This window comes from Eublepharis macularius, chromosome 14 (assembly GCF_028583425.1).
Source record: "Eublepharis macularius isolate TG4126 chromosome 14, MPM_Emac_v1.0, whole genome shotgun sequence".
Taxonomy (NCBI): domain Eukaryota; kingdom Metazoa; phylum Chordata; class Lepidosauria; order Squamata; family Eublepharidae; genus Eublepharis; species Eublepharis macularius.
The window spans coordinates 40,776,407-40,796,121 of record NC_072803.1 but is presented as its reverse complement, the minus strand read 5'-3'; the positions used below and the strand labels follow the sequence as shown (position 1 = coordinate 40,796,121).

The 19,715-nt window shown below is 39.2% G+C and overlaps 1 protein-coding gene across 5 annotated transcripts in view; it reads left to right on the top strand.

Annotated features, from left to right (window-relative positions):
* The window catches only part of NEK6 (NIMA related kinase 6), a 136,005-nt gene that overhangs the window by 14,538 nt on the left and 101,752 nt on the right, over positions 1-19,715 (top strand). The window contains exon 1 of one of the 5 annotated variants that reach the window (XM_054998133.1): positions 9,989-10,098. The exons of the other annotated variants lie outside the window; for them this stretch is intronic. The gene's annotated coding sequence lies outside the window, so the exon portion shown is untranslated. Of the gene's footprint in view, positions 1-9,988; positions 10,099-19,715 lie in introns of those variants that run through there. 5 annotated transcript variants of the gene reach the window in all.

Below are 19,715 nucleotides of genomic sequence, written 5' to 3'. Positions count from 1 at the left end.
GTATGGTGAAGAACCTTCTGGTTCACCCTCCCAGTGCCATTCTGATGCCTGCTAAAATGAATAGTTATATTTGCTTGGGGGCAGAATTCCTATTTCTAAAGGCCATTACCCTGCACAGGTATCAAACAACCAAACTTGGGCTGAAGAACATCAAATAATAAGTAGCAGATTGATATTTGGCCAGCCACTTGATCTCCATATAAATTCTTAATACAACATTGCCTTTTACTCTGCTGTTACCAACATTCCCTTGTACTGTTTACTACATGGGATCACTGGGAGAACTCATCTGGAGATCTTGAGTGACATGATACACTTCTTGCCAGCACACCCTATCAATCTGTAGAAGTTTTGAATGAGTATTTAGAAGCAGCAAAGGGCTGAATGGGGCCAATAAATAGTAGCTATGTCTAGACAAGAAAAAGGTGCTGATAATACCGATAGTTAGGGATTAAGGGATCACCTGTTCTGAATGGGATTGCGGTTCCTCCAAAGGGACAGATTCATAGCTTGAGGATGCTGCTGTTTACAGGTGGAATTTTGAAGAATATTTAGATACAGAAGTTTAAGTCTCCTCTGTCATGCAAGCACCTTTAACCAACTTGCTAGGTGGGTTGATATTGGTGTTTGAAATACAAGTCTTGGTCATGAATATCTATCAACTGATCATACCCATGTTAAATTACTGCAATGTGCTTTATGTAAGACTGCCTTGAAGACGTTTGGAAACATCAGATGGTTCAGCATACAGCAGTGATGTTGTTGACTCATAGAGGTTGCAGAGAACATAGCATGACTGTCTTAAAAGAATTTTGTTGGCTGCCAGTACCTTTTCAAGCTTAGTTCAAAGTGTTGGTTCTTGCCAGTATTTTAAATTTAAAAAAATATTTGCTTTGTGTGAAATTTGTTTTTAGTAATATTGTGGGCTGTTTTGAGTTACCTGTGTGGAAAGTAGGTTAAAAATGTTTGAAATAAAGTCTTGGAGTAGAGATGTAAAATTGCAATGTTTTAAAAATCCTTTTCTACCCAGGAATAAAAAAAATTGGGGGGGGGGAAATGAAACATATACAATACTTACCTAAGCATCTTTTACTGATTTAATAGCATAAAATGGATCATTTATAGCTAGCATATAAAATTGTCCTATTTGGATTTCAAATGTTTGGATTTCCTCTGAACTGCTTCTTTATCCTAGTCATGGGAATGGAAACCAGCGTCTATAACTTGTAGTATGTTCTGCTCTCCAAGTCAGGATTTACTTGGCAGTCTGTTGTATTTTTTCTTGTATATATAGGTATGATGGTTCCTGTTTATATACCCAGGTTTATAATGCCGCAGGAAATCAGTTCCCTTCTCCTTACACATGGATACCTCTAGCCCCCCCCCCCCCATCAATATTTAGAAACCCTGCAGCAGGGTGAAAATAATGGTTTAGTGGTAAGGAGTATTGTCATAGACCCAGAGGAGTTAGCCATGTTAATCTGTAGTCGCAAAATAGTAGAGTCCAGTAGCACCTTTAAGACTAACCAACTTCATTGTAGCATAAGCTTTTAAGAACCACAGTTCTCTTCGTCAGATGCATGAGTATTGTGTCTTTCAACTTTTTACATTTTTTACTTTTTACAATTATTTGTTCATTACTAAAGAGGTATATCATTTTCATCTTGGTAAAAAACGTAGCTAAAACATAGCCCATTTCTGGCTAAAACACTTCAGGAAATTTAGCAATGATATTATTTCATTCAAGCATACCAAACTCTCTAAAGCAACCTAAGTTAAAGCTGCCAAACACATCTAATTGATTCAATAGCTACCCCCCTCTAATTTTAGTGCATCAGGGCTGCTGTGTCCCTTGGATCAAACAAGACTTAAAAAATTTCTAAGGAGAAATAATATATTTATGCACTTAATGAGAAGCTGCAGGTTTTCCATGCAATGAAAGCTATTTTTACAGTGTTAGTATTGGCTAATTTGCAGGCTTCCCATGCAGTCTAACCAAGTTAACTTTGAAGTTGTCTTTTGGATTCAGTTTACACAGGAATCTTACTATATAAAAGGCTAACTGTGTTCTAGACAACTCACTTCCTAGCCTGATTTGCCTCCATAGGGTGCTGCCATGGAGGGAAGCCCAGAAGAGGCATCCCATCCCTCCAAAAGAGTGCCGCGGAGGGAAGCCCACTCTGGGATCAGACGTGGAGCAGGTGGCAATGCCTGCCCCCCTCCTTCACCCAGCTGGAATCAGGAGCAGAGTAGGGGACTGTGCCTGCCCCCCTACCTTCACCCAGCTGGAATCAGGCATGGACCAGGTGGTGATGCCCACACCCCGCCTTCACCAAACTGTGATCAGGCGCAGAGCAGGGGGAGATGCCCGCACTTCTTCACCCGGCTGGGCTCAGGCATGAAGCAGGTGGCAATGCTGGCCCCCCGCCTTCACCCACCAGGATCAGATATGGAGCAGGAGGCAATGCCCACCCCCCTTCACCCAGCTGGGATCAGTAGCGGAGCAGGTGGCAATTACCACCTCCTCTTCACTCTACCAGGATCAGGAGTGGAGTAGGTGGCAGTGTCTGCCCCCCAACTTCACCTGGCCAGGATCAGGATCGGAGACGGTTGCAATGCCTTCCTGCCCACCCTTCCCTTTCTAGAGCCCGTTGTATTTTTCCCCACAGCGGGCTTTGTTACTAATTACTTATACTCCAAAAGGCGAATGTCTTAGCATTATGTGTTTTTGTCTTGAATATAAGAAATGTGAATATCTTAAGTTCTTTATTTTTGGAAATAAACACATATACCTCCTCTTGTTGCTTCTAGGAAGATTTCCCTTGTGGCAAGAAAGTAACCTAATAATATCATAACCATTTCACATATTAATTTTTTTAAGTGTACACAAGATCTAAGTGTGCATCTAACAACAGAACATGTGAATGTGACAAACATTTTTCTTGTGTATTTTTAATGTAGATGCAGTCACCAAGGTGTGGGCATCATGTCAATAAGCTCTTCTAGACAGTTTAGTGCCTGTGTCAATTGTGCCCTTGGTGACAAAAGGCAAGGTTGCTGCTTGCTCGTGATTTCTGACTCTTATAATATGGAACACGGTGGCTTTTCCCCTCTAATCTTTGTTAATGCTCTGTGTTGCCAAAATGTGCTGTTAAGCTTGTGGGCAAGCATCATCAGTTAGTACTGCGAATTATTAATTGGTTTTCTTATTATCTTTGACTATTCATCATATAACACTGCTTATGTAGCTAAATGTTTAAACTGGATTATTGGCAACCTTAAAATACTAATTTCAGACTAATACTGTCTTTTGGCATATGTTTCAGAAATGGAATTGGCTCTTAGGTTGTTTCTATCTAATCAGTTTCCTTGGTGTTAAGGGAAGTTGCAGATTGAAATATGGCCCATCTTTAGACCAGATTACTCACATTTTGGATCTGTGCATAAATATTTCAATAATTTCCACTGTTTGAGAGATGTTTAAAAAGGTGATACAGTAGGGATGGGCTACTTGGAGCAACAAATATTTGTTGGCCAATTGTGTATTGCTGCACAATCTGATGGCTTTGTAAGTGATCTGGACCTACAAGAAAGTCAGTGCTGCTGCTACAACAACAGCAGCAACCATCAGCAGCAGCAGCAATCATCATCAACAACAGCAACATCATCATCAACAGCAACATCATCATCATCATCAACAACAACAACAGCAACAATCATCATCATCATCATCATTCAATTTATCTACACCACCCTTTAGGACAACTTAATGCCCACTTGGAACGGTTTACAAAGTATGCCATTATTATCCCCACAACAAAACACCCTGTGAGGTGGGTGGGGCTGAGAGAGCTCCAGAGAGCCGTGACTAGCCCAAGGTCACCCAGCTGGCTTCAAGTGGAGGAGTGGGGGAATCAGACCTGCTCTCCAGATTAGAGTCCCGCACTCTTAACCGCTACACCAAACTCGCTGCAGGGGTTCAGAGTGATGGAAATCATATGATGAGGCAATGACCATCATATACAAAGCCAAAATCATAGGGGACACTGGCATGGTGAATTTTTGTTACAACTCTTAACATATAATTTTATTTTCCCTACAAGTTAAGTTGGAAGCAATTTCTATTTTACCACAAGGTGATTAAAATTTGGGGTGGACATTGGGAACCAAATAATAATAGCAACAACAACAATAACTGCACTTATATACTGCTCTTCTAGATAGATTAGTGCCCCACTCAGAGTGTTGAACAAAGTCAGTGTGTTATTATCCTCTCAATGCAGCTGGAGAGCTGGGGCTGAGAGGAGGGGCTTACCCAAGGCCGCCTGCTGAGTTCAGCAGAGTGCTGATTCACAGCCCAACCACTGAGCTGGGTCTGGCTTTCAGTTACCTGTTTGGCCATCTCTGGTTAGTAATAGAGGGAATTTGATTCTTTAATTGTTTTAGCTACAGAATAATTACTACTGTGTCTTGGATGATTAAAATAATGAGAAAGTTGATGAGGGGGCAAATCAATCTGCTTTAGAAAGAAGTTGTGTTCACTGGGAACTTTTTGTGAATGAGTGCAGTATAAAAACATCTTAGTGTATTTCTGTTGAAAGAATAATCTTGCTGACTAAATATAGGAACGTAAACATGAGCTGAGGTGGAAAATTTATTTCAAACAGGTTGAGAAGCTTGCCACAAATATTTAAATCCTGGCTAGTAGCATTTGTTTTTGTTAACATCTAGAGTAAGCCAACTCTGACTAACTTTTGTTGGCTTAACATCACTTGGCTTCTGGATATAGAGCAGTTAGATTACAATGTCACATTAGTAATGTGTATCAGTTGTTGACTTAAACAATGAAAAAATGGATCTGGATTTGTTTTGTTTCTGTATTTTAATTGCTTTTGATGTTGGATAGAAGCCAAAGCTTAGCTTTTGTTATATGTTTGATACCCTGGTGAAATCTTCACGTAGTCCCATCTGTGTCTTTTATTCAGAATAAATTCTGCATGTAAATTGTATATCTTGTGATGCCTTGGCGCTGTGGCCTAATTATTGTGCATATATCTATGTATCTTTATATATCAAGAACAGAGAAAAAATAATTGTTGAAAGTGAAGCCAAAGGCTATAAAATGCAAGAGGTGATGGTAGGTTTGTGACATTTATATGCAACGCCCAAGTAGATACATGTTAAAAACAACAATCCAGAGGAACAGCTTTGTCAGGTTTTCTACCTCAGCTCTCCCTTCTCCTCTGGGGTGTAACAATACCTTCCTTTTAAAAAGTTTTGCTTTTTGCATCTTAATGTGTGCTTTGTGGAGGCCCACATATAGGTCCCTAGTCTTCATGAACAGCTTTGGGAATGTTCTAGGAAAGTAATACACATAGTCTCTCCCCTTGAGGGGAAATGTGTAGTCTGCTCAGATTTTAGGGTCTTGCCTGTAAAAGTTCATTCCCAATAAGATAGTTTTTAATTTATTACAGGATACTTGATTACTTTTAGTGTATCTCAAGTCATATGTCTCTCTGTGTGTGTATGTATTTTTTATTTTTTTTATTTTCAGAACAAAGGGGTACAAAAGAAGAAAAGGGAATAACAGGGTCAGAGGAACATTAAGATTTTGCACTACAAGAGTTGTAATAATAAAATACAGAGTACACAGAACATACCTTAATCAGAGTTCATCAATATTATATCTCCTATTCCAACTCCTGTGTGTCTTTTCAAACTAAATACAATCTTTTTCCTACACAATATCCAATTTTAGGTCAACTAAAGGTCAAAACAAGTGGTCTCTCTGTACATTCTTACTGCTATATCTTAGTATCGTCTAATACTTCTCTACAGATCGTTTCTGTCTAGCTTAACTATTTTGCCAAAGTTTCCATATCATGCATTCTACCTCATCACTGATATTTAACCAATTTCATCTTATCAAAACCTATCCAATCTATAACAATATATCAGTATACCATCCTATTCTGGTTTCTAAAACTAAGACATTTTATGCATTTTATCCTTTGTAAGCAAAATAATTTCCCCATTTCTCTTCGCATTCTCTCATTGGTCTTCTGTTTAAATAGCTTCTTAATTTTGCCATCGCTGCATATTCTGCCATCTTATCTCTCCAGATTTCCTTAGTTGGGCATTCATCTTCCTTCCATCTGGTTGCAGATACCACCCTTGCCACTGTCAGTAAATATCTGAATAGTTCGTGTAGTTTTTTGTCTACATTTTCTGGTAGTATTCTCAACAGCATAGTTTGTGGATTCATGGCGAAATCAAATTTTAAAATCTTTTGCATCTCAGCATGTATTTCTTTCCAAAAGTTTTTGCTTTTGTGGCAAGTCCACCACATGTGATAGAAGGAACCATCTGCTTCTTTACGTTTCCAACATAACCCCACATATTTCTTGTCCATTTTCTCAATGTCTTTTCGTGTGATGTACTATCTAAAAAACATCTTGTACCAGTTCTCTCTTAATGTATCATATTGGAGTAAAAGTTTATATATTAGACCAAAGATGTGTTCTTTTTTCTGCATGATTAATTTCTCCAAGTTGGTAAGATTCCTTAGTTGTCCTCTGAGTTCCTTCCCAATAAGATAGTTAGTCTTTAATTTATTACAGAATACTTGATTGCTTTTAGTGTATCTTAAGTCCTATGTCTGTCTGTCTCTGTGTATGTATGTATAATGGCAACTTCTGTTAGAGGAGTTTAGTTAGCATTCTCTGTTTTTACCTGATCCATTTGCATTACAAATTTAAGAAAAACAAGAGTTGAAAGAATAGTTTGCCATTTTTATAGTATTTAAAGTATTCCCTTGGTATTTTAAAGTATTCCCTTGGAAAAGGGGTATAAGTCATGTGGTAGGTTTCCAGTCTTTCCTTGGCCAATTGTATATTGCTGCCTTAAAATCTAGCTTTTAAGTCCCAAAGATCACTAGTACACCAAAAAAAAAAAAAAGCTGACCAAACAACACATCACAGTCCAGGGACTGTAACAGTGTTGGTTAGATAATTGGGAATGATGAACAGATTATTTAAAACATTTCTGTGCTCCTTTACATCAAACATTTCAACACTGAAAAATATTTAAAATAAATTATATATACAATAATTCAATAAAAGCATATAAACTGACATAACACCAAAAATCAGGAAAAGCCAAATAACAGTTATTGGAGATATGCCAAACAGAACAAAAAAACTTTTGCCTCTGGTGGAAGATAGCAGTAGCGAGACAGATCTCCGTAAGATCTGGCGCAGTGATCAGCAAGGCCCTTTCTTGAGCTGCTACCCGTCTATCCTCAGATGGTGAGGAAACCCAAAACAGGGCCTCCAAATATTACTGGAGTGGATGGTTAGGCTCATATGGGAGAAAGTGGTCCTTAAGGTATATGGGCCCCAAGCTGTGCTGGGCTTTAAAGGTCAGTACCAGCACCTTGAATTGGGCCCAGAAACAAATTGGGAACCAGTGTAGATGGAACAAGACTGGAATGATACGATCCCTATGTTTCACTCCAGTCAACACTTTGTGCCAACTGTACCTTCTCGTTTTCCAAGGCAACCCCACGTAGAGCACATTGCAGTAATCTAATCTAGGTTGTGCTTTGAAAGGAAGGGGACTTTTTGCATCTTGGGAATGCAAGAATTAAAAACCTGCAACCCTCCCCCCAACCTTTGTATCATCAGTCAGCAGATTCATTTTCTTGGAGGAAGAGAAACATATGTTCCAAGGAAAGTCAGTTGAAGGTCAGTCACAGGTCTGTAAAGTACAGTCTTAAGTAATCTCCCTGGAGACTTAGTAATTTCTTGCATAATTCTCTCATGCATCATATGATGGTTGCTCTTCCATCAGCCCTTTAAGCAGCACTTAAATTTTGAAAGATATATGTTACAGATTGTCATATTTTTGTGTGCCTTTTCATGTTAAACTGCACTGCTTATGGTAATTTCAAGTCATTTTGAACTGGCTCCTGAGAAAGGCAGGCATAAGAGTTAAAAACTTGTCAGGAATTTACAATAAATGCTACTTGTTTTTGAAAGTGCTGTCAGAAGCTTAATTGTTAGGTTCAAGTATATTTGTCATATGCCAGACAGTGTCAGTCTTCTTGCGGTAAACCGGTTATGTACTTCCACCCAGAAAAAGTGAGAGAGTGAAAACCCAAAGGCTGCTTGAGTATTTTCTGTTTGCTTGTGTTGCATTACAGAAGGGAGAGGGAGGTGATGCTGTTTAACGTAGCTGGTAATTAGGTTCTACAAGGAAGCATCTATTACTGTTGCTTGCTTTGCCAAAGCTCTTCAGTATGATGGATGAGATTTAAAGGTTGATCTGACTAAATTGCAGTGAGAATACTAACGACAAAGATATTTCTGTTGTGAAATATTCCTACAAGACATCATGGCTGTGGCATAAGTGCTGTAAGATAATGGACAATAAAAGTCACTTGGAAATAATACTCTCCCAGGATAGGGCTGTTGCCTTGTCACACACATACTAAGCCAGGAGAGAATGTAATCATGAGCCAAGACCATCATTTAAATATATCGGTAATCTTGTATAGCATCTTGACAGATTTATTTTATGAGTCGGCAAGAGCGAGAACATTATCGGGCAGCAGTAGCAGGGAGGGGGAGGAAAGCAGTATCATTTTGGTGCTTAGTTTGTAAAATAGTTTGCATTGATTCGTTGTTTCATGGAGGCTACAGTAAATAGCACTTGTGCTCTCCTTATGCTTATGTTTCTCCTCAATCATAAGCAAGTTTTTGTGGAAATAAAGCCTGTCCATTTCAGTGGAATTTATGTGGGGGTGATGTGTACTTGGGCCTTCTGTAAGACTTTCATATTAGTTAAGATCCGGATCCTTTCTCACCAGGATTGCAAGAAAACCGTCTTCATTTCTGAGGGATGCTCTTAATATCTGTGTGACAAAGCATAATAATGATGTTTTGTTGTTAATGTCAACATTTATAGGAACATTTTGCTAATGGCAGAAAAAGGATAGACTGTGATGGTGGCAGGAGCTTTCTCCTCAGTATGGGTTGTTATTGGCAATGGCAGAAAAGTTTTATGTGTAAGCTAATGTGGCAGTGCAATCTCAGCCGAGCATGACTACACAACAGACAAATTATTTGTCTGGCTTCGGTTTAAGTCATAGGCTACTCTAGAGTTTTGATAGAGGCTCTCCCCCCTTATATAGAGAGAAATGGGGGCATCCCTCTTGTGCGGCCAAAAGGAAGGAAAGAGATGTGCCACTTGTAGCAACCAACTGAAATTATTTTCTCTTTATCAATTGAAGAACCTCAAAGCAAGACTCTTGGGAGAAGCCTAGTTCTACACCCTTAATTCCAGAAGTCTGCTAAATTGTATTTGAAAGTTTTCATTATATCTAGTTTCAAGTGTGCTTAGCATCACATTTTTGTTAACATGAGGAATAACAGGCTAGTCCACTATATGGATTTTAATATACCGCACAATTATCTTTGAAAGATGCATTAGCTAGCTGCATTGGTGCAAATAAAGTCAGTCTCTCTCTTTCCTTCTTGTTCATGGGCAGATGGTAAGGAAAGTGGAGGCCTTTGTCATTGTAGCTAGAAAAACTATTTGAAATTCTAAACTGCAAAGATTCCTAGGTGCCCAGATAATAAGGCTTTTTTGTTTTTCCCAGCCTGGCACGTTACATTTACCATGGGGATAGCAGAGGTTGGAACATAAGTTAGCCAATGACATATAGATCTGATGTAATCTTTGTGCCCAGCTCCTTTCCTGATTGCTTAACAATATTTGCAAAATGAAACCAGTTAAGGACAGTTCCTGCGGGCCAGGCTAGATGTGGTGGCTGACTTGGTTTTCCCCATGTCCACTGAGACCATTTTTAATTGATTTGTAGTTTTTTAACACAGAGTTGTGAGACCCCATCCAGAAGCAACAGGGCAGCCCTAGGCCCCTGGGCTTGTGGGCCAACCAGCTTTCCTGGAAGTTTGGCAAAGTCAGGCAAAAGCAGGAAGAAGACAGCAGCAGTGGGGCTATGTGGACTCTCCAGCTGGGTCACCGTCTTCCTTCTGTGAAAAGAGGCAAGAACAGGAGGGTCCCCTGCACCCCCAGGTATACAGCACATAGGGGGAAGGTGAGCTGGGCAAACAACTGATGGAGGCAGCAGCAGCCAGGTGGAGGGATAAGGGGCAATTCCCACCCACCCCCAAGCACCCAAACTACAAATCAATTAAGAATGGTGTCAGCAGACATGGGGATAAACCTGTACCAGCCATCACATCTAGCTTGGCCCTGCTTGAAGGCAGATGTGTATAAGGGAGCATTTCTCTATAGAAAATGCGAAGCATTCTTTTGCATATCAGACTTGCTGAAAGGCTTGCTGAATCTGGATACTTGGCTTTTCTACTGTATTGTGACATTGTGAACAACTGAAAGAGTTGAGTGCCAGCCGTGCAACTGGGTATATCTAGCAAGAAGATAGATGTGCGGGCACAGTTCTTGTTTTTGTGCTGTCTGGTTCAGAAATATTCATCACTAGATATATGGGAGAATAATTTCATTTGTGGTTAGAGCTTATACTGATTAAGCTGATTGCAGCTGTTACTGAACCTGATTTGTAAAGACAGTGCACCCTGGGCATTGGGGCGCATAATATAGGCTGCTGCTGCAGTTCTGTTCTTAAACGAGTTTCTTGTCCCTAATGATCCTGGGCTTTGCTACCAAATACCTTGGGCATTTTTGCTTTCCAAAATGTATCTTTCAGATTCCTACAGGGGATGGTGAAATCATTTGTTTTCTTAACATGCTAGAATATTAGCTTTGAAAGGAAAGGGTGTATCTGACACCCTTCAGTTTGAAAATCACCTTTCAAAAAGAGATTCCAAAACTGTACTTGCATATCGTGTAAAGGAGGCCTATTCACAATTAGATGTAATTAGAATAGCAGGATTTGAATCCAGTGGCATCTTAGAGACCAACAAGATTTTCAGGGTATAAGCTTTTGAGAGTCAAAGCTCCCTGAAAATCTTCGAGAGATGAAAACTTATATCCTAAAAATCTTGTTGGTCTCTAAGGTACATGCCACTGGACTCAGATCCTCCTTCAGATCTGAAGAAGGGAGCTTTAACTCTCCAAATCTTATACCCTGAAAATCTCCTTGGTTTATAAGGTGTCACTAGACTCCTGCTGCTCTGTTACAGGCCAACACAGCTACCTGCCTAAAATTAGAACTATGTCATCTTGTTGCTATAGATCGGACAAGTCTTAGTAGAATGAACTGTCCATTCTACTAATGGGCAGTTATTTTTCCTGTATTGTTACAAATGGGTTTCATGCTGGTTCAGGAACAACGGAAAATTTCTAAGGCAAGTTCCTGGCCTTCAACTGGTTAGGAAAACAGAACAGGCAAGTCCAGTTCTGGGAAGGAGATTTGCCCTCACTGTTTTTCTTCTTGGTAGAGTTAAGTGCTCGGCTGAAGGAAAATGTCACAGCTCTACATTTCTTCATTTAGAACAACATACTTACTTTCAGCAAGCCTTTATTGGCATATATACTAATCAGTCAATCAAATCAAGAGAAAAAAATTTAGAACAACATACATACAATAGAAGATGACTGCTGGCTTGAATTATACCCAGAGTATTTTGATTGATAAACATGGTTGGAAAAAAATCTGATGCCTTGTCACTGAGGCACTTAAAGAATTTTTTCCCTGGGTCCTGAACATTTCAAAGATTTGTCTTGCTCTGCCAAAGTGCATTGACTAACAAGACTTTCAGCCCAGTCTTAACCAGGTTTACTCAAAAGCAAGTCCAACTAATGCCAGTGGTTCATCCAATCGCAGTCCAAATTTTTGATTTTTCTGTGGCTCTATGTAAAACCTATGCCAGGTGAAGTGGTATAATAACAAGCATACAAGATTCCAGTTTGTATTTGATTCTGCACAGTTGTGGGTTGTGCTGGGTTTAAAGGGAATGAATTAGCAGATATTGCTGTATGCTCTGAAGCATAACTGGTCAGTTTTTGTGCAGCAATTTTGTTTATCATGCTACAGTTTAACTCTAAATTCCTGGTTTTAATACTATTTGAAGTTACACTAAAACTTTTCATATTAGAACCCCTGACTTTTTGAAGGCTGGCACTGCAAAGTTTAACCTGGCAAGAGAAAATTGACTGTGGAGATCTCACACATGACTTTGGAGGGCATGCATTCTGCGTGCATGCATTCTATGTAACTGTCATAGTGGTTCTATGCTCAGTTTGAAAGCTCCTGTACTCATTCAATAGTGTATAAATGTAATTGAATAGGAGATTTTCTTTATAGCATTGTATGATATAATCGTTCTCGGAATACAGTTTTGGTAGTCTTACATTTGCACAATGACTGCGGATACTTCTCTGTGTGGGGAAGGGGGAGGAGTCAAGATGAAATGACTTGTTTCTACTCTGTGTTGAATCCATAGTCCGTGTTTTTCTCTTACAGTAAACTGAAAATCATTTGGGAATAACAGTTGTCCTCCCATATTTCATTTCACTCAGCTATTGGATATCAGTGTTAACTAGGAGTTTTTTGTATGTAGAGATGTAGAAATTTTTTTTGGAAATTTTAACTCCACAGGAAAACAAAAGGCTTTTCTCCTGGTTTTTTTTTGTTCTTTGTGTGTGTGTGCGCGCGCGTGCGCGCGCAAAGAATTGAAATGATACAATACTTACTTCCCCACAAATCTAAACTTCTTTAACTAAATTAACAACATAAAAGGCAAAATTTATAACTTAGCATATAAAATTGAACTATTTGGCATATTTATGCAATTTAAAATTGTCTTCGTTTTCTATGAGAGAAAATGCTTAAGAAGGATTTGCAGCTGCTGCGCCCTATGCTACCATAGCACATGTATTTTAATTTTTGCCATATGAGAGGCAGGAAAAAACAAAATTGAATAGAAAACAAAGTTCTATAGTAAACCAAAGAAAGTATATTATTGGGACAGAAAACTCCCATATAGTCAGAATAGGTAGGATTGTCAGCATATTTAGATATTAAGTTCGCTTTATAACATTGAAAACACTGAACTCTTAATATATTACCTTTAAACACATTACAGCACATTAATTGTTACCAAAATTATTTACATTTAAACCAGTTACCTAGAGATTATCATTATCTAATGCTATAGATTGTCTTACATAAAACATTTTCATACCACGCTTTTTCAGTAAAACCTTGTCTTTCACTTCACTTATTCTAAAGGGCGAGGGGATAGGATTTTTTGCAGTACTCCCCAAAATTTTTCAATTTTTCTACTGGAAAAAGTGGGGTGGTGGAAATCCTCAGATGTTTTCATGCTATACATCTTGCATATGCAAAGAAGCATTATACTCATTCTAAAAGTGAAAATATTTCATAGGAGGTTTTTTCCCTTTGGTGCAATTCCACCCAGATTTTTGGAGGTGTTATTCCCCTGGGTCTTCGCACCTCTACTTGTATGCAAGAACAGAGCAGAGCTCCCTTCAGGAAGAAGTGGAGAAGCCCTGCTCCACACATTTTACTTTGGGAGTTGCAATTCCATCTTTAAAATGAAGTTTGTATTCCTCTTTTAGGATCTTGTTACACTAGTGTTTATAAGATTGGTTTGTTTATGGCAATCACAGCTTCTCTTTAACCTTAAAATAACACCAGAATTTTCCAAAAATGGCACTGTTGTAGAATGGTGCTGAAAGCTTTCTCCTTTGCACCATTTCATTTATTAGCGATGGAGATTAGAGCACATTATCCAGTTACCTTTACTTGCTTTTCAGAAATGAAAGCCTACCTACAACGCTATGGTGAAACTCTCATGGTGTTTCCCACTATTTAATTCATTGGAAATAATAATGAGTGTCTCAGGCTTGCCATCATCTTTAAAAAAAAAAGGTAAAGGTACCGAGTCATTACTGATCCATGCTGGGACGTCACATCATGACATTTTCTTGGCAGACTTTTGTTACAGGATGGTTTGCCATTGCCTTCCCCAGGAAACTGAGTACTCATTTTATTGACCTTGGAAGGATGGAAGGCTGAGTCAACCTTGAGCTGGCTACGTGAACCCGTCTTCCACCATGATCGAACTCAGGTTGTGAGCAGAGTTTGGTCTGCAGTACTGCAGCTTTACCACTCTGTACCACAGGGCTCCTACCATCATCTTATAAACAACTTTAGTAGCCCACCTGTCCAAACATACTTGCTTTAGAGGGCAGTCCTAAGCAGATGCACTCAGAATCCTATTCAAGTCTATTCAGTGAGCCCTGTTTCTAGCAGTCTTGCCGCCTATGGGTGAAGGTGGTGAAGGGCAGAGACACAGCGACAAACTCAGACACACACAGTTGGCTGGGATAAAAACTTGGCCACAACTTTATTGAAAACAGTGAGAAGGAGTATTGGCGCAGCATATGGATCAGATCCCCCAAATAGCATTGTCTGACCTGCCTGCCAGCTGATGACCCCCATCCCCTCCAGCCCCAGGCTGAGGGGGGGGGAAACCAAGGAATGGCATTAAGGGGGAGATCACTTGGGTGTACACCCCTGAGTGATTTCCCTGCCACCTGGGAGTGAGCATGCCCCGGCAGCCCCCGAGCTGGGCATGCACCTCCATAACTCACTCCCAAGATTCCTTATGGGAATCCCCTTACTGGGGAGCCTGGATGTACAGGCCCTGACTCCCCCAAATCTAATCCAATGCCAGCCACCTACAAAGTTGAGGGTTCGCCCAGGGAATGCTGGGCGAGACCTCCAACATGGCAGCTGCAATGCCTCCCTCCCTCCCCGTCCACTGGCAGCAACCAGGCCCCGGGTGAGTCTGGAGGCCTCCGTTTCTTAGAATTGCAGTTGTGTCTGCTAGGTAGTTCATACGCTAAGACCATTCGCCTTTGTATCTAGCAAGTTTCAGGTGAGTAGATGCATTTGTAGAAGAGCAAGATTCTGTAGCACTTTAAAGACCAACTAGATTTCCAGGGTATGAGCTTTTGAGAGTCAGAGCTCCCACTCTTGAAAGCTCACACCCTGGAAATCTAGTTGGTCTTTAAGGTGTTATTGGACCCAAATATTTATCTAGCAAGTAGATGGAGAATTACAGTGAGTTTTCTTCCTTTTAGATTAGGAATGTTTGATCACCCCTCTGTTTGGATAGCACTTCCATCACAGATAGCAAGCTGGACCATTGAAAAAAATATTTGACTATTTTTCACATGCTTGAAATTAAATCAAAATTTCTGTGGGTGTACATTCTTATTGTGTTTCCTTCTATCCTTTATCCACTATCTTAATTAGATATTAATAATAATATTTTTAAAAAGTTGTTTTTCAGTCCTGCTTGGGGAAACCTACATGTATGTTTAGTTATTTAAATTATTTATTTATTTACATTCTCTCTCACTGAGAATCAAGATAGATTACACAATGTAAGTCAATGCAATCAGTAGCATGAAATTTGTAATAAACCATGTAATAGACTAGTATTGTAGAAATCTGAAAGAAAGAAGAAATCTAAACAAAGCATAAATATTAAACGTGACATGTTAAACAAGCAGAAAATGGCATTATGTAAGTAGAAATACAGTGCAGTGAGGGCAAGATAATGCATACAGCAACAGATAACACATCCTGTACTAGGGATCCCATTCCCCTGGTGGGGGTGGAGGATCCCCTGCTCCCAGCCTCCACCTTCTGCCATCTCTCACCTGGTTGGCAGGAAAGGCAGAGTTTTCTGTTCTAGCTTTGCTCATTTTCCCTGGCTTTCTCTTGATTGTCTCAATCCTGAGGAATTGGGGTAGCTGCATGACTTACCTTTAGTGTTTCATCCTGGCCTCCCTACCTGACACCTGGATATGAGCATGTTCATTGGTATTAATTGAATTTACATATCGTCACACTGCTGCCTGGGAATCATAGTTTGAGCCATTAATTTTTAAGCATGTGACAAAATTAAGCAGGTCCAATTAAGCAGGTCCAAAAGGAGCATTTGCAATCTATATAGTTTGATTTATATGGTGCATGACATGTCCATGATGACTGAGAGAGATTTACAATGCAAGCAGGCCAGTAAATTGTGAAAGTGCATCAGCACTGACTACTTGGTCAGCTCCCAGGCTGACTGACATTGCAGATGCAGATGCAGAAGTACTTGATACGCTGTTCTATATGAATTGGAAGAATATTGGGAATATAGTAAGTCATATGAGATGTTTGATTAGGCACGAAAGAGGCATTACCAAAAAGGTAAATTAAAGTATTGATTGTGTTGTTAGTGATGTTTTAGCTTCTCTCAGAATAGTCTCCAAGTCAAGCCCTTAGAGAATACACCAGGTTAAATAGCATTAGTACAACCTCTATTAGCAGTATTGTTCCTTTTAATACTAAAGCGCAAGGCCCTCTTGCTGATCATGAAAGTAGCACAAAAGGATATAGACAGAAGAGTGAGGTTTCTGCATACTTGCTGCAAGGAGGAGACAGAGCTTGCTGATTTTAAAAAGTATTATAGTATGTTTTATCATCTTTGAAGAAAAGGCATCATATCTCTGCATACTTGAAAGCTAGATGGTATAATTGAAAAAAGGCCAGCCGCTCTTTTATTCACATTCTGTGCTCATTTTCTTTGTATTCCCCCCACCGACAATTTTCTTGTAGAATGGGGAAAATGAAGGTAGAAAGAACATGGCTTCGAAGTGCAGTGTATATCTTATTCTTAAGAAATTTGTATTATGAATTTTTATTCATATTGCAAACTGTTGTTGCAAACTAGCAGGTTTACATCTAAAAATTATGTATACATAACTAATCTGGTAGTGATTTGAAACATCAGATGATTCTTAGCATCTGAAAATAAAGAGGTTTCAAATTGTTGATTTCCCATATTGCCTGTTGTATTCAGTTCAAAGAGAAAATGCAAGCAAGTTTTCTGGCTTGTCTGATACATGAATCGGTCACAATCTGTAACTTAACAGTTGTACCTCTACAGGACATTCAGATATGTATGCTTTAAAAGTGAAGTTGGCATAATCTCTGAAGTATCTAACTTGCCCCGTCTGCTACCTACAGTGTGTACATCTGCCACATACTGATCTCCTTTAACACTGCTGCTTTACCTATAGTATGCATGCTACCAACATCCCAGAATGGCTGCTGAACAGAACATCATGTCCTTTGGGTGTCAGCAGAGGCTAGTGCTGGTGTCATGTGAGCTGATGCATATCAGTTTTCAAAACTGATATTTCGTTCTTACCCCTTCCAATGTAATACAAGCAAAGGTGCTTTGAAACAATTAATAGCCAATCCTAAATACTTGTATTAGCTGTGCAGAATCACAGTAAATTGCCTGTGCTGTCACAGTGAGTGAGCATACTTGTTTTTCTGACTGATGTGACTTCTTGATTTCAGAAGAGAATTTGATTCTGCTTGAGCATTGCTACTTACAAAAAACAGGTCTTGGTATGATGACTGTGAGAGTATCATTCTAGGGAAAACATAGTGGTTTTACATGACAACTGAAACATGCCATTTGGTATTTCTTATATAATGGGAATTAGATATTGTTTCTAAAAACAAGCTATGTTCATAGATGTTAAATCATCCTTACATAATCCCTATAGCCTTTCTGAAATAACTTTGCATGTTTGGTTTGAAAAAATTGTTTTTAAAAACTGATCTATGAATATACAAAAAAGCCAGAGAGGTACAACTTCTAAATGATGTGTGAATAATAATATTTAAAGGCCTCAGAAAACCTGCGCAAATTAGGCTTCATTTATTAAGCAGTTTCATTCAGTGAGTTGTCTGCTTCCTTTCTGTCTCTGACATATTTTTCTGCGTTGTGCAATGCATAGAGTCAGCCTAGCCTGGTGCTCTTCTTTGCAGAGTTACAAGTATCAGAGGCTTATTGTTATCAGCATTGGATTTCACCCCTATTTTGACAAACACATTCTCTGCGGTCACAGCGCAAGCTGAATTCTCTTCTTACGTTGACTCAGAATGTTGGCATGTCTCATCATACAATGCTGAAGCAGAATTGGTCTAGAGGAAAGATGTACAGTAAATGTGATGTCATTCTGCTGAAAGAGTAAAACAAGAAATATATAGTGACATGCATAGCTGGTCACCTTGCTTGCTGAAAGATGGAATAAGCTTTAATTTGATTGCTTCATAAGCTTGTGTCTTGCCACTCCCTAAAAATGTGAAGGCCCACGGTTTTATGCTTCCCTCATGAATTCATCTTTCCCTTGGTTTGTGATCTGGGGGAATACTGAAATATACCCTGTTAAGAAATATTTTTCACTATCTTGCATGTATTTTCCAGGATATATTTATTCTTTAAATGTGACTAATTTTGTCTACAATTAATGTACTATACTATGTATGATGATAATACATTTTGAATAGTTCAGTGGTATAAAATTTAACTCAATATCTGAGTATGCTGTTAGTCTTATTGTAAATGTATGAGACTGTTTCTGACTAAATTACACACTTTGTCTTGTTTACTGTAAAATTTGTTCTTTTTTCAACATTTATTTTTTCCTACTTCTCAGGTTGCAAAAAACTAAGATACATGTACTTTATTAAGTATAGCCTGCAGCAGATTACCATGTTCCTTCTCTCTTAAGTATTGGTGTATTTGCAGTTTTGCTTGTAGAAACCTATGGTTTTTATACTTCTAAGTTTCATAAATGTGTCACATATAAAAATATACTATGCTAAGTCCTAAATGATGCATTTTATATTGTTAAAGCAGTAAAATAACTTTTGGCATCATAAGGAAGTAAGTATTGCATAACTTAACTTTCCTCCAAATTTCTATCCCCCTCCGCCCCAGAAAAAAAGGCTGGAAAAAACTTTTCCCCTAGTGGCATTAAAAATTATGTAAGTAGTAGTTTGAATTCTAAACCTTCTCATTTGCACACTTCTTTATCTGTTGCAGACATTGTCCTCCATTATGCAATGCATTATTGCATTTCTGAAAACACTCATCTTTCATAAATGAAAGTTCATATAGCTGGAGAGCAGCCTCTGGAGCACTGTACTAGGGGAAGCAAGGCTTACAATCCAGGCCTTTGCATCTTTGCCTTGTTCATCATATTCCCCTGTGGAAACTTTCCATTTCCGTAGGAACCTGATTAGCCCTAAAGATGGTGCCATCTGCAGTGCTTTCCTTGCTTTCTAAGAATGTGGTCTGATTAGAACATGTGCTACTTATTTACCCAGTTGTAGGTTCTGATGGTACTGTTTATCAACAGGTACACTTATTTCTATATCAGTAGAAAGGAACATCAGGTCAAGGCTTTTTTTCTGGGAAAAGAGGTGGTGAAACTCTCTATTATCTTATGTGCACATGTGAAGCGTGCTCGTGCTCCCAGAAACATGTGGTGATGCCATTTCTGGGAAGTGACATCACTTCTGGAAAGTGACATCACTCCCAGAAAGTAACGTCATCACCCAGGGCTCAGCCACCCCCAGAGTGCTCCCTCGATTCAGGCCCGCTCGCCTCCCCACCCCTTACCGGGCAGCAGTGCTTCCTCTAAGTAGTGCGGTGTGAGCCAGAAATCTACCTAGTGAGCAGCAACTTGCAAGTTTTGAGCACACCTTTTCCAAAACCAGAATCCATTTGATTAAAAGACTTGAATTAGATTGACTGAGGCATTGGTATTTGGTGCCATCAATATGTTGTTGACACCCACTTATGCTTGTAGTTCTCAAAAGC